The sequence below is a fragment of the Labrus bergylta genome, chromosome 17 (genome assembly GCF_963930695.1).
Source record: "Labrus bergylta chromosome 17, fLabBer1.1, whole genome shotgun sequence".
NCBI classification, from domain to species: Eukaryota; Metazoa; Chordata; class Actinopteri; order Labriformes; family Labridae; genus Labrus; species Labrus bergylta.
In genome coordinates, this window is record NC_089211.1 from 12,459,868 (window position 1) to 12,470,747 (window position 10,880).

A 10,880-nucleotide genomic window follows, 5' to 3' on the forward strand; every position below is an offset into this window, starting at 1 on the left:
GGTAGGGAGGGGTGAGGAGGAGAGACAGAGCAGCCAGCCTATAGTGAAGGGGCAGAAAGGGAGGGAGAGTGACCCCGCTCCTCCATCTCCATAGCCATGCCAGAGCAGCGGCAGACCTCCTGTTACACAAAGGGAGTCCCCCAGCATCCCCCCTCCCCCTTCTCCCCCCCCTCTGCCTGCTCCTTCCACCCCTCTTTTCCCCTCTTTCTCATTCAAATCCATTTTATACCCCAGTGGTAAAGGGAGCTGTAAGTGCAGTATGTAAAGTAACCTTACTCCTGCCTTGCGGGCGTAACCATTCAGTACACAGAGAACAGCCTGTGTGTGTGTGTGTGTGTGTGTGTGTGTGTGTGTGTGTGTGTGTGTGTGTGTGTGTGCGTGCGTGCGTGTGCGCGTGCGTGTGCATGTGTGTCCATCCCCCTGCTTTGTTTAGGACTGCAGCCCATACCTCCACTCACACGCTCAACTGACACCTGTCCTTGAGTCGGGTTGCATCTTCTCCTGCCCTCAGTCAAAGGGTGACAGACACGTTAGAAATCAAAATTCTTTCAACACAATAAAACATATCACATCCCAATTACTGTTTGATGTTGAGTACTTTATATTGGAAACATTTAAGTTGGCCATTGATACGTTGCACTAAGCTTAAAGGAATGCAGTCAAAGATACCAGGCAATGACTGGTTCTTGCATTTCACTAAGGTGAGTTTATAATATTTTGTCTACCACCTTAAGGGCATTTTTTTAATTTCACACAAAGCTCATGAAACCTACGTCAAACTTTTCAGTTAAATTTGAAGATATCAGCACTTCTGTGTGTATAAATAAGTGATATATACAGTATATCCAGGCCCCTTTTGCGTTTAGCGGAGATTATACGATACAATTTTTTTGCAAATTACTTTTTTTTAAGCTTTTTTTTTTCTACAGATATCTGAACAGGGATATAGACCAAACCTGAGGATTTGTATTGCACTGCACAGATGCGTGTTTAACTTGGTCTGTCGCGCACATTAATATTGTAAGTGATACATTTTACGTTTAAGGACCAAATCAATCCGGTAACTGACAAAATGTGGCCTAACCTCCCTATGTGGAATTGTTTAGAGAAGAGAACAAAATTAATAGAAAATAATAATAATAACAATTAACTTAGATGTAAAGGCACAATAAAAGTCTATGAGGCCTTCAAAATGACCACTATCTGTAGCCCGATCATGCATAGATTCTGAATGAATGGTTGTTTCTACAAAAAAAAATAGGCTGGAATTTCTGGGAATTCATTTTGTTCACATAAGTGATATTCAATTTCTCACAAGGTTTTAGTGTAACAGGTTATCTTCACATCATTGTTTATTCAAAGGGACTCAATTTGATCCAAAAGCAGGTTTAATATGCCACTTCGGAAGTACTGATATGTTTGGGTTGGCATCTTTTTTCTGGTAGAGTGTACATCTCTGATCGTGTGTTTTGGGGGAGAGGAAAGGAGGGGAGGGGTTTGTTGGCAGGAAATTATTTCTCTCTCTCTCTCTCTCTCTCTCTCTCTCTCTCTCTCTCTCTCTCTCTGTCCCTCCTGTTCTGTTATTTACCCCTGTGCAGTGTGACCCTGTGCCCTATCAGGGAGGCATGTCCCATTTGACATCTGCCTGTTTGCAGGGGGGAAGGAGGGAAGGGGGTTACAAAGGGTGGGGTGCCCATATGGAGCTTCAACACCCCCACCGCCACACCACCCAACCCAGCCGTCCCCCATCCCTCACACGCACACACACACACACACACACACACACACACACACACACACACACACACACACACACACACACACATGCAAGCACAATTCTGACTCCACATCTCCTTCTGCCTGCATCCTTTGTTCCTTAGTGTGTGTGTGTGTGTGTGTGTGTGTGTGTGTGTGCGTGTGTGCGTGTGTGCGTGTGTGCTCGCTTACATGCATAGGTGCGTGTGTGTAAGAGAGAGATAGCTTACCATTCCAGCACACTGAGCTGTAGCTAGGAGGTGAGATGGGTGGATGACTTGATGGCTGTACATGATAGATAGATAGATAGATAGATAGATAGATAGATAGTACAGGCACAAAAAGGTTAAACTATTGTATTTTAACAATGAACATAAACTTGTGTACCTGCTGGTTGAAGTACATCTATGTGCAAAAACTGCACCATTATACCATCACATAACCCTTATGTGAGCTGCTGTAACCGAAAAACAGCGTCAAGCAGCACAAAACCACCATGAACAATACAATGTGACCATCTGTGTATCATCTGAACTACTTATCTGTGCATTATGTACATACACAAAGACCATAAATCTGTACAGTATATACTTTTGACAAAAACAAACGTTTTTTTTCTTTTATGCTAACTTACATTTTTGTTTTATTTAAGTTTAGTTAAGAAAGCCATTTTGAATTATAGTAAGACAGACAGAGAGATAGATAGACTTCAAAACATTGCCAACTTGCTAGCTAGAGTGCTGTCAAACTAGTCATTTCTAATGTTAATAAGTCTGGTAGTAATGCCCAAAATATCTTTAAACACAGAGTCAAACACGGTTGATCTATAGCTAGCTCGCACAATAGCCTACTTGGCTGGCTAGCTTTGATAGATAGATGGACTGACGGAATTCAACAGCTAGCTCACTCTAGTTAGTCATATTCCAAGTTAACACACTAGATATTTGTCAATAGAATAACTTTATACATAGACACAAAGGTAAAACAAGGTAATACAAGGTACACTGGTAGCTAGCCTTAACAACATAGCTTGCATACGGTGCTTTCACACTTGCACTAAACTCCTAAAAAACGTCCAGAAGTTTTCAGGGAGATCTTCAGACATCAACACAAACAGTGGAACTTTCACCCAGACTTATCCCCGCCAATCCTCCCGTTAAATTACTGAAAAATGTTGGGGTACATCAGCTGATGTGCGGAAATATTCAGGCAAATTCCAAATTCAGCAGTGACTAACGTTGCATCTCCATCTACGTAATGAAACTGCTTCATTATTTTTTATGTCCACCGGTATGTTCTGCTCAACCATCTCAGGAAGATTTGAGTGGCAGTCCATCTTATATTTTCTAGAAATTCTCAGAAGTGCTATTATTAAGGGCTATTTTGTAGATAGATCAAGAGATAGACAAATAGAGTTGACACCACTCCATACCTCAATCATCCTGTCTCTATGTGCAGCATGATAGGGTGTAACAATTACCCAGTATGGATTATCCTCCTACACAATGATTCAGTGTGCAGGACACACAATGAGCAGGCTGGCCGCAGGGCTGGATCTAGGCTAACGAGCTCGGTGAAGTTTAAATGGCCTTGTGTAATGCTGACAAAATTTGTGGCTGATACTGCACTCTGTATCAGACAGCACTTTCTCTGTCAAGACCCGCCGCCTTTGTGCGACAGGCTGTGTACGATAATACCTCTTGTTGAAGGGCTTACAATGAATTAGGTTGTTAGTACATATTGTGAGACAGCTGTTGCAGCTATTTTTTCTATTACAGAAATGAGAATAGGGTTCAGTTGGATTAGGATATAAGCTCCATATGTATTAGTGAATTGTTTCTCTCTTGCTTTGAAAGAATGCAGGAGGGTTAATGAGTGCGCATCCCATCCTGTATTTAGGTCACGTGCAGGTGAGCAGCAACAAATTGACACTGAAAATATCTGAAAATGTCAAATGTAAACAATGCGATGAATACCAAATAGAACCTCTCAAGTATAGTTAACACAACTATACATGGTTATTGCTGTTTCAGAATTCCAAGTTAAAAAAACATCAACGTAAAAAGCATTATATAGCACAATTGTGCTTTGTAAACGATGGCTTCAATCCAGCCACAATGTGAAATAAAATCATAAGCTGCAGATACTAAATATAGCCTTTAAGTATTCTGAGCAAAAACAAATTATAGCAAATGTCAGTTCTGTAATTAAAGACATATGTTCAACTTCTTGAATGACATAAAGGAGAATGTGATGACTGAAAAGTCAGGAAAAAATTCTCACAAATGTCACTGAATAGAGGTTACTCTGAACTTGGGTTTTTGTGTCTTTTGATCGTAAATTTATCAGCATTTTCAGCATTCCATATCAGTATATGGACTGACAGGCCCATTTTGTGCCATCATCAGTTTGTTTTCAACAATAGAGGAAATATTCTTCACAAAACTTATTTCAACCAATATCTACACAGGTCTAAACTTAAAATAATAATATACTTTCAGGTTCATTGCTAATTATAAAAATGTTAAACAGTATCACCTGCACATTTGAACTGACCCCTGACAAATTATACGACTTTCAAGAGTCATTCTGACTTTGTTATTTTTGTGATAAGAGCATTCTGACTATTCATATATTTTAATAAATATTAGTACATTTGAATGTATATCAATATGTGTGTGTGTGCATGTGTATATACATGTGTGTCAGGGAGTAATTATGGAGAATAAAGGCCTGGTTGTACAGAGTGAAACTGTGGGTTTTGAAGTGAGATGGAAGATGCTTTTCTGTTTGGCTGAGCAGACTCAATGGTCCCATTCAACCAGCCCCCTTACTGCCCATTGTCCTCCCACCACCAGCCCTCCACAATCACACACACACACACACACACACACACACACACACACACATGCACACACACACACGGCTGTAGGAACTCAGTTGTAGGCGACTGACGTGAAGGTCTGGAGGAGAAAAAGATGTAGAGCTGAATCTTTTTTGTTGAGGTGAGGAAGAGAGGGAAAGTAAACAACGAGAGAAAACAAAGTTGTGAGTTAGGCATAGCTTCAATTTAAAGTTAGGATCTAAGTTGTGTTAGGCTATCTGATGTCTTTTAGGAGTGTTGTCATTGCAAACCCCTTAATTCCCACATCGTTGTGTACGCTTCAGTGGGAAAAAAAGGTTTTCAAAGACCTGTTCTGAAATAGACAGTATACAAAAACCTTACTCACCTGTCCTGCTGCAGAACCTAGAGCTGCTTTCTGTACCTATGATTGATCAAGCCACTTTCCTCTGTGTTGGTAGATCAATAAATGACGCTGTGTTGCAAACACCGTGATGCACATTAGATGGAGAAATCAGCCATGATCTAATGGTGTGAGGCCATTTTTTTAAGCCATTAAGTTTCCTATTCTCATAATTCAAAACTAAACATCAGAATCCTGTCTTCAGAAAGAATGTCAAAAAGTCTGAAAATGAAGTGATAATCCTGCCTTTTAAGGAAGAGCTCATTCAGCATCGACAACTTTTTCAGTCCAGTTTTCTCACATTTTTCTCAGGCCAAGACAACACATGCCATCATTTAATGCCCTAAGTTAGAGCCCTCGTCCAGCAGTTAACCAGCTCCACACGACATTAGAACCCCTTGCACAATAGTCCGTACAAGAACACACGGTGGTCACACAATAGTCTGGCCAGGGCTATGAGGAACTCACACTCGCCAGGGGTTAATGATCGTCGGCCATTGGTTTGGAGCACATTAGGGCAATGATCCGGGTACGTCTTTAATGCCACCTGGGGAAAGGAATGTGCTTTCTCCTATTGTGTCTGTCTGTCTGCCAGTGTCACTGAATGGTCATATAATCTGAGTGTGTGTGTGTGTGTGTGTCAAAGAAAGGCCAATCGATGGAGAATGGTTCCAGAGAGTCACACACTGTGCAGAGACAGAAGAGGGTTAAATATTCCTGAGGTCAGTTGGTCAAGGGTCATTTGGTCTGGATTAAAATGCACAAAAATGCAGAGACACAGAATACGTACATTAAAACAGTGACTGAAAAAAAAAAAACCACCAGGGAAGAAGATAAATGATAATGCAGAGCTCAGCACCTTGAGAGGCTACGTGATCTGCATACATACACACCACACACAAAGAGAAGAAAGGGGCTTCATTCATAGCTGCTTCTATTACTTGGCTGAATTTATTGCCTCCTCTTATAAAACATCCTTCATTAAAAACAATGGAACTTCTCCATGGGTGGAAAACACCTAATTACAAGCGCTGTCGTTAATTTAATTGAGCACCTCTTTCATGCACTTCTGCTATTTTATAAAAGGGGTAGTGCATTGACATTTACAAGAGTGAAGTTTGAATATAACAGATAATCACTTACGAGAACGACAAACTTTATAATGGGTGTAAAAGTTGTCACTTACAGCTTAAGTTATAGTAAATTAATCATTTAGGCTTACTTATTCTTCATACAAGTAAATAAAGTCATTTATGAAACAACATAAACAAACGTGCGGGTTGTGATTTACAAACAGAAACACTTGATTAAAGAAATTATTATAACCGCAATATTTCTTTTCAGTATACTATTGCCAAATGGATTACAAGTTTGCAAAAGTCTTTCATCTCCCCATTTTTTTATGATCATTTCCGGCTGTTTTTCCAGAGGAAAATAAATTTGCCTTGTTATTAGGTACCTCAGTCAGAAAATACGGTATTTAATGTGGACCTATTTAAGGTTTTAGCAGGCTGCTTACCTTCATCATTTTACACAGATAAATAATAGGCCTTTTATGTTTTTTTTTTTAAACTTTCAACAGGTTTTAAGCCACAAACTTGTCTAAAAATATTAGACTGCTGTAAGCTAGCATTAGCTTGCCAGCAATGAAGAGTTGAACAAACTGTTAAATATGTAGCTTAGCAAGCTTACTAGCTTTAGTCGTGGAACAAACAGAGGAAGATTCTGATATTTTCCACATTTTAATTTAATGGAGAAATTGTTTTAGGGAAAGGTAGCATGGCCTAAGTATCCCCCCCTCCCCTTTACCACTGCTGATTAGTGTTGTTTGTCATTTGTAAACTAGTTAGCTTAGTTATAAATGCAGTTAGCTGTACAAGCCCAGGAGCTTTTTAAAGCCACAAGGTTGGTTATCAAGCCCAGACAAGTCTTGAAATTGTTTTCGTTTCTGAATCTTGTCTTTTATAATAGATACATTTCGACTATTGTTGCTTATACCTTACTAATATAAGCATGCATTTAGAATAAAAGTTTTTAGCTAAATCAAAACAGTGCTTGTACCAATTGCATGAGCTTCCAAGGGTTATGACACAGTGTATTCCAATTTGATTTTATATGAATCTTTTGTCTTTTTAATATTTTTTTATTAGACAGCTGAACATCACTACTGTGGATACAAATTAAAATGGTTACTATAAGCAAATGTCTTCACTTTCACCTGACACGTTATCAGGACAGCTTGAGCAATAGTTCAATAACGTTTTTTTTTTTCTACATGAACTTAATGCACTTTTATTTTTTGGAGGAAACATCTGTTGAATCACAGACTTTAAAAAAAAAAAAACCTGAGATGACACAGCTGGGGGTTAGGGGAGGGGGATCACAGGGTCTGTAAACGTTGGGGGCGGCCAGTTGTCGGCCATGAAATCAGAGTTGAACTTGAAGAAGGAAAGAAAGTGTGGTGTGTGTGTGTGTGTGTGTGTGTGTGTGTGTGTGTGGGTGGGGGTTGTCCTCTGTTGGCAGGACAATAGACAGTGGCAGAAGCAGCAGCTGACCAGAGATCCCTTCTTCTCTTGCTTCTTTTGTCATCCTGCATAATGACGTCTCCAACACGTACACACTCACACACACTCTGTCATCACCCTCCTTTCACCATCACTACTCATCCCACCTCCTCTTCTGCCTAATTTGGCTTTAAGGGACTTGTGCATTTTTTGTTGCGTGCAAGTGTCCTTTTAAGTGTTTGTGCATGTGGATTTGTGTGGAAAGTTTTCCAGCCTTTGTGTGTAAATAAAATAGCATCTTTGATATTCTCTGATCTGATTAAATATCTCTACATATAATGACTGTGATAAAGATCAGCTCTTAGGAATGTCTCATATTTTTGCATTTTTTTTTGCATGATAAGCATGTCATCAATGAGAATTTGAAATAAAACCAAGGATTGGAAGGAAGAAATGTCCCTGGGCTTATAATTTTGATGTCTCAAACTCTTTAAGGTCAAGTATCCTAGCTGGATGGTGGACCACCTTGAGGCCAAACTTATTTCTGACAGTGGGGGAAGGGGACACTTTTTCCTCAATGATCAAGCAGTTGATGGCAGTGTCACTCAAAAGATTTCCTAAAAACTATGCAAAGATATTTGATTTTTTTTCTGTATGACCCCTTGATGTTATTGCACCCCCCACTTTCTCTTCAGGTGAACTTACTCACAATATTGCCTCTCTCCTCTTTGGGAGAGCAAACCAAAGTGTGAAACAGTATAGTGGGATCTTCTGGTATTTTTTTGTGTGAGTGTGTTTTGAGCTTGTTTGGTAGCTCTCCTCCTGCCTCCACCAGGTGATTTGGCCTGATACGGAAGGTCACCTCTGTGATGTCACTTCCCTTTCCTCTCCGGATATTCCCAGCATTCTACTGCCAGCAGCCGGGAACTCTGGGAACTAAGAGCAGGAAGCCTGGCTCCTTCACAGCAGAGAGAGAGAGAGGGGGTGTTGGTGGTTATGAGTGAATGCAGTGATTTATATGAGTGACTAATTTGTGAAAATAACAGACATAAGCAGTGGGCTCAGAGTTAGACATAAAGTAGAAGAGCCAAGGTTGAAAATGAGGAAGTGTTATGTGTTATTATCTGTTTAGAATTGTGAGGATGTATCTGAAATTGTGTAAAGTAAGTATCAATCATTAATAAATTGATCCATACCACCCCCTTCTGGCTATGACCTGTCATTGAAACTGTGGGTGCGTAGGCGATGAAGCCTCATTTAATTCCTGTGTTTTGATGAAGGTGGCTCGGTTTGTATCCTGCGAATGTGAGCAATGATAATACATTTTTACAAAATCATTAGATCTTTGATTATTTATTCTTTTAGCCATAAAAAGCCAGTCTTTTTCAATGCATTGTCTTGTCACCTTTCCCTCAATCATTTCATAAGGGCGGTAAGAATACAGAATGACCTTAAGCATGACACCAATTAAAATGAGGTCATATTTAATGGCTACGATGCGAGGGAAAACAAACAACAATAACCTCAGAAACAGCATATCAAACTAGTTTGCTAATTTATTTGGGCCCATTGTTACCTGAGAGAGATCAAATACCACACTGCCTGACCACTGCCTGACCACCGTGAACACATGTATCCCAGAGCACCTCTGAATGTGACCTGAGTGATTGGATCTAAATTTGTCTTCAATCTGCCCTGGGTAAATTTTGACCTTAAGTTAAGACAACCACATGTGATCAGATCACATTAGCAACATGTCTCATAAAGATATTTCTTAGGTTTTTGTTCCTTGTCTCACTGTTTCTTATACACCCATCCCCTTCAGCTCTCACACAGCATTCGCCTGTTAATGTGGTATGATGCATGCTCAACTGACCACAGCCAAGTTAAACAAAAATCAGTAAAAAGATCAAAGTTCTGCTTCAACCTTAGATTAAGGAGGTAGACACTGGACTTTAGAGTTCAGCAACATCAACAAACAAATGTGTTCATACTGTTAAAGAGTAATCAAGCACATTCTATTATTTCCTGCCCTATTATGTCTTCTGTAGATGTAAGTTTATTATTCAACCAACCACTTCTGGATTCCTTAACATTTTTGTTATAATTAAATATAATCATTTATTGGCTGCAGCTTAGTTTTCCTACAAAACAAACACTCAATTCTTGTAAATGTCTAAAGTCCAGGTACAAAAAACAAACAGAACTGGATAAAAAAAAAAGGTAGACAAAGGTAAATAACCTGACTGTGCTGAGATGAGGATTTTAAAAGACAGCGAGGAAAGGCAGTGACTACATTCCCATTATTTCTTCTTCAGAGAGCTGCACAGATCGACTGACAGGATGACAAAAGCAATGGTTCTGTTTTCGGTGCTGCTCCTGGGTTGGACCTGGAGCCTCCAGGGGGTCCATACGCAGGATGATAGCATGGAACTGGTAATTTATATAACAAATATTGCTGCCCTCCCAGGCTGTATCAAATTTCAAATTTGAATGAAATATATTAGGAAAATTTTGATCTGCCTTATACTTAATGCTACAGATAAAATAGAGTTTCTATTTTTGATCTACCTGTTGTGCTAGAATAAAAACATTACAGAATGTGTTATGTTGACAATGTAATTGGCAAAGTGTGAATTTCAAATGAATTTGACAAAACCATTTGAAATATGAGTTTTTGTCATTGTCAAATGACTGAGTCTGTCTCTGGCCCTGACACAGAAGGTGAATGCTGTTGAAGCTGCCTTTAACAAAACAGGTAAGTGATAAATATACATCATGTGATTAACTTCATGCCATAGTAAGTTTATACTAAGTTGTGCAGTGATGTTAAACACTGAGGCATTATGTTGTCATGTGCTCTCTCTGTGGTATCTCTTCTCTTTCCTGTAGAGGTTTGAGCACAGACTTCAGGAGCAGCATGTACAAGATATTTAGAGTATTCTACATATCCACCTCAAAGACTTTGCATTGTTTACCATAAGACTTGAACCATTACACATTTAATGGATATGTTCTCTCTCTCTCTCTCTCTCTCTCTCTCTCTCTCTCGTGCTGTAGAGGTTTGTGTGCTAGCTCCAGAAACAGGTTTATGCAGAGCGTTTGTAGAACGTTACTTCTACAACTCCACCTCAAAGAACTGTAAAATCTTCATCTATGGAGGTTGTCAGGGCAACCAGAACAACTTTTTGACTGAGAGAGACTGCCTGCATAGTTGTCACACTGAAGGTGAGGCGTACAAAAAAACCCAAAATTATTCACACATCTTTTCACTGTATAGTTGTAATGTTTTGACTATACTTTTATTAAACTACTGTTGTAAAGTATCTGTTGTGTGACTTTAAACAAAACCCTTTTTACTCATTGACAGAAGAAG

General features: G+C 39.5%; 1 long non-coding RNA gene across 1 annotated transcript; it reads left to right on the plus strand.

Annotated features, from left to right (window-relative positions):
• The first annotated feature begins 9,760 nt into the window (after positions 1 to 9,760).
• Positions 9,761 to 10,668, plus strand: LOC109987123 (uncharacterized). Its single transcript, XR_010669023.1, has 3 exons — positions 9,761 to 9,940; positions 10,226 to 10,262; positions 10,565 to 10,668. It is a non-coding gene; the product is annotated as an uncharacterized lncRNA (long non-coding RNA).
• Positions 10,669 to 10,880: the final 212 nt, after the last annotated feature.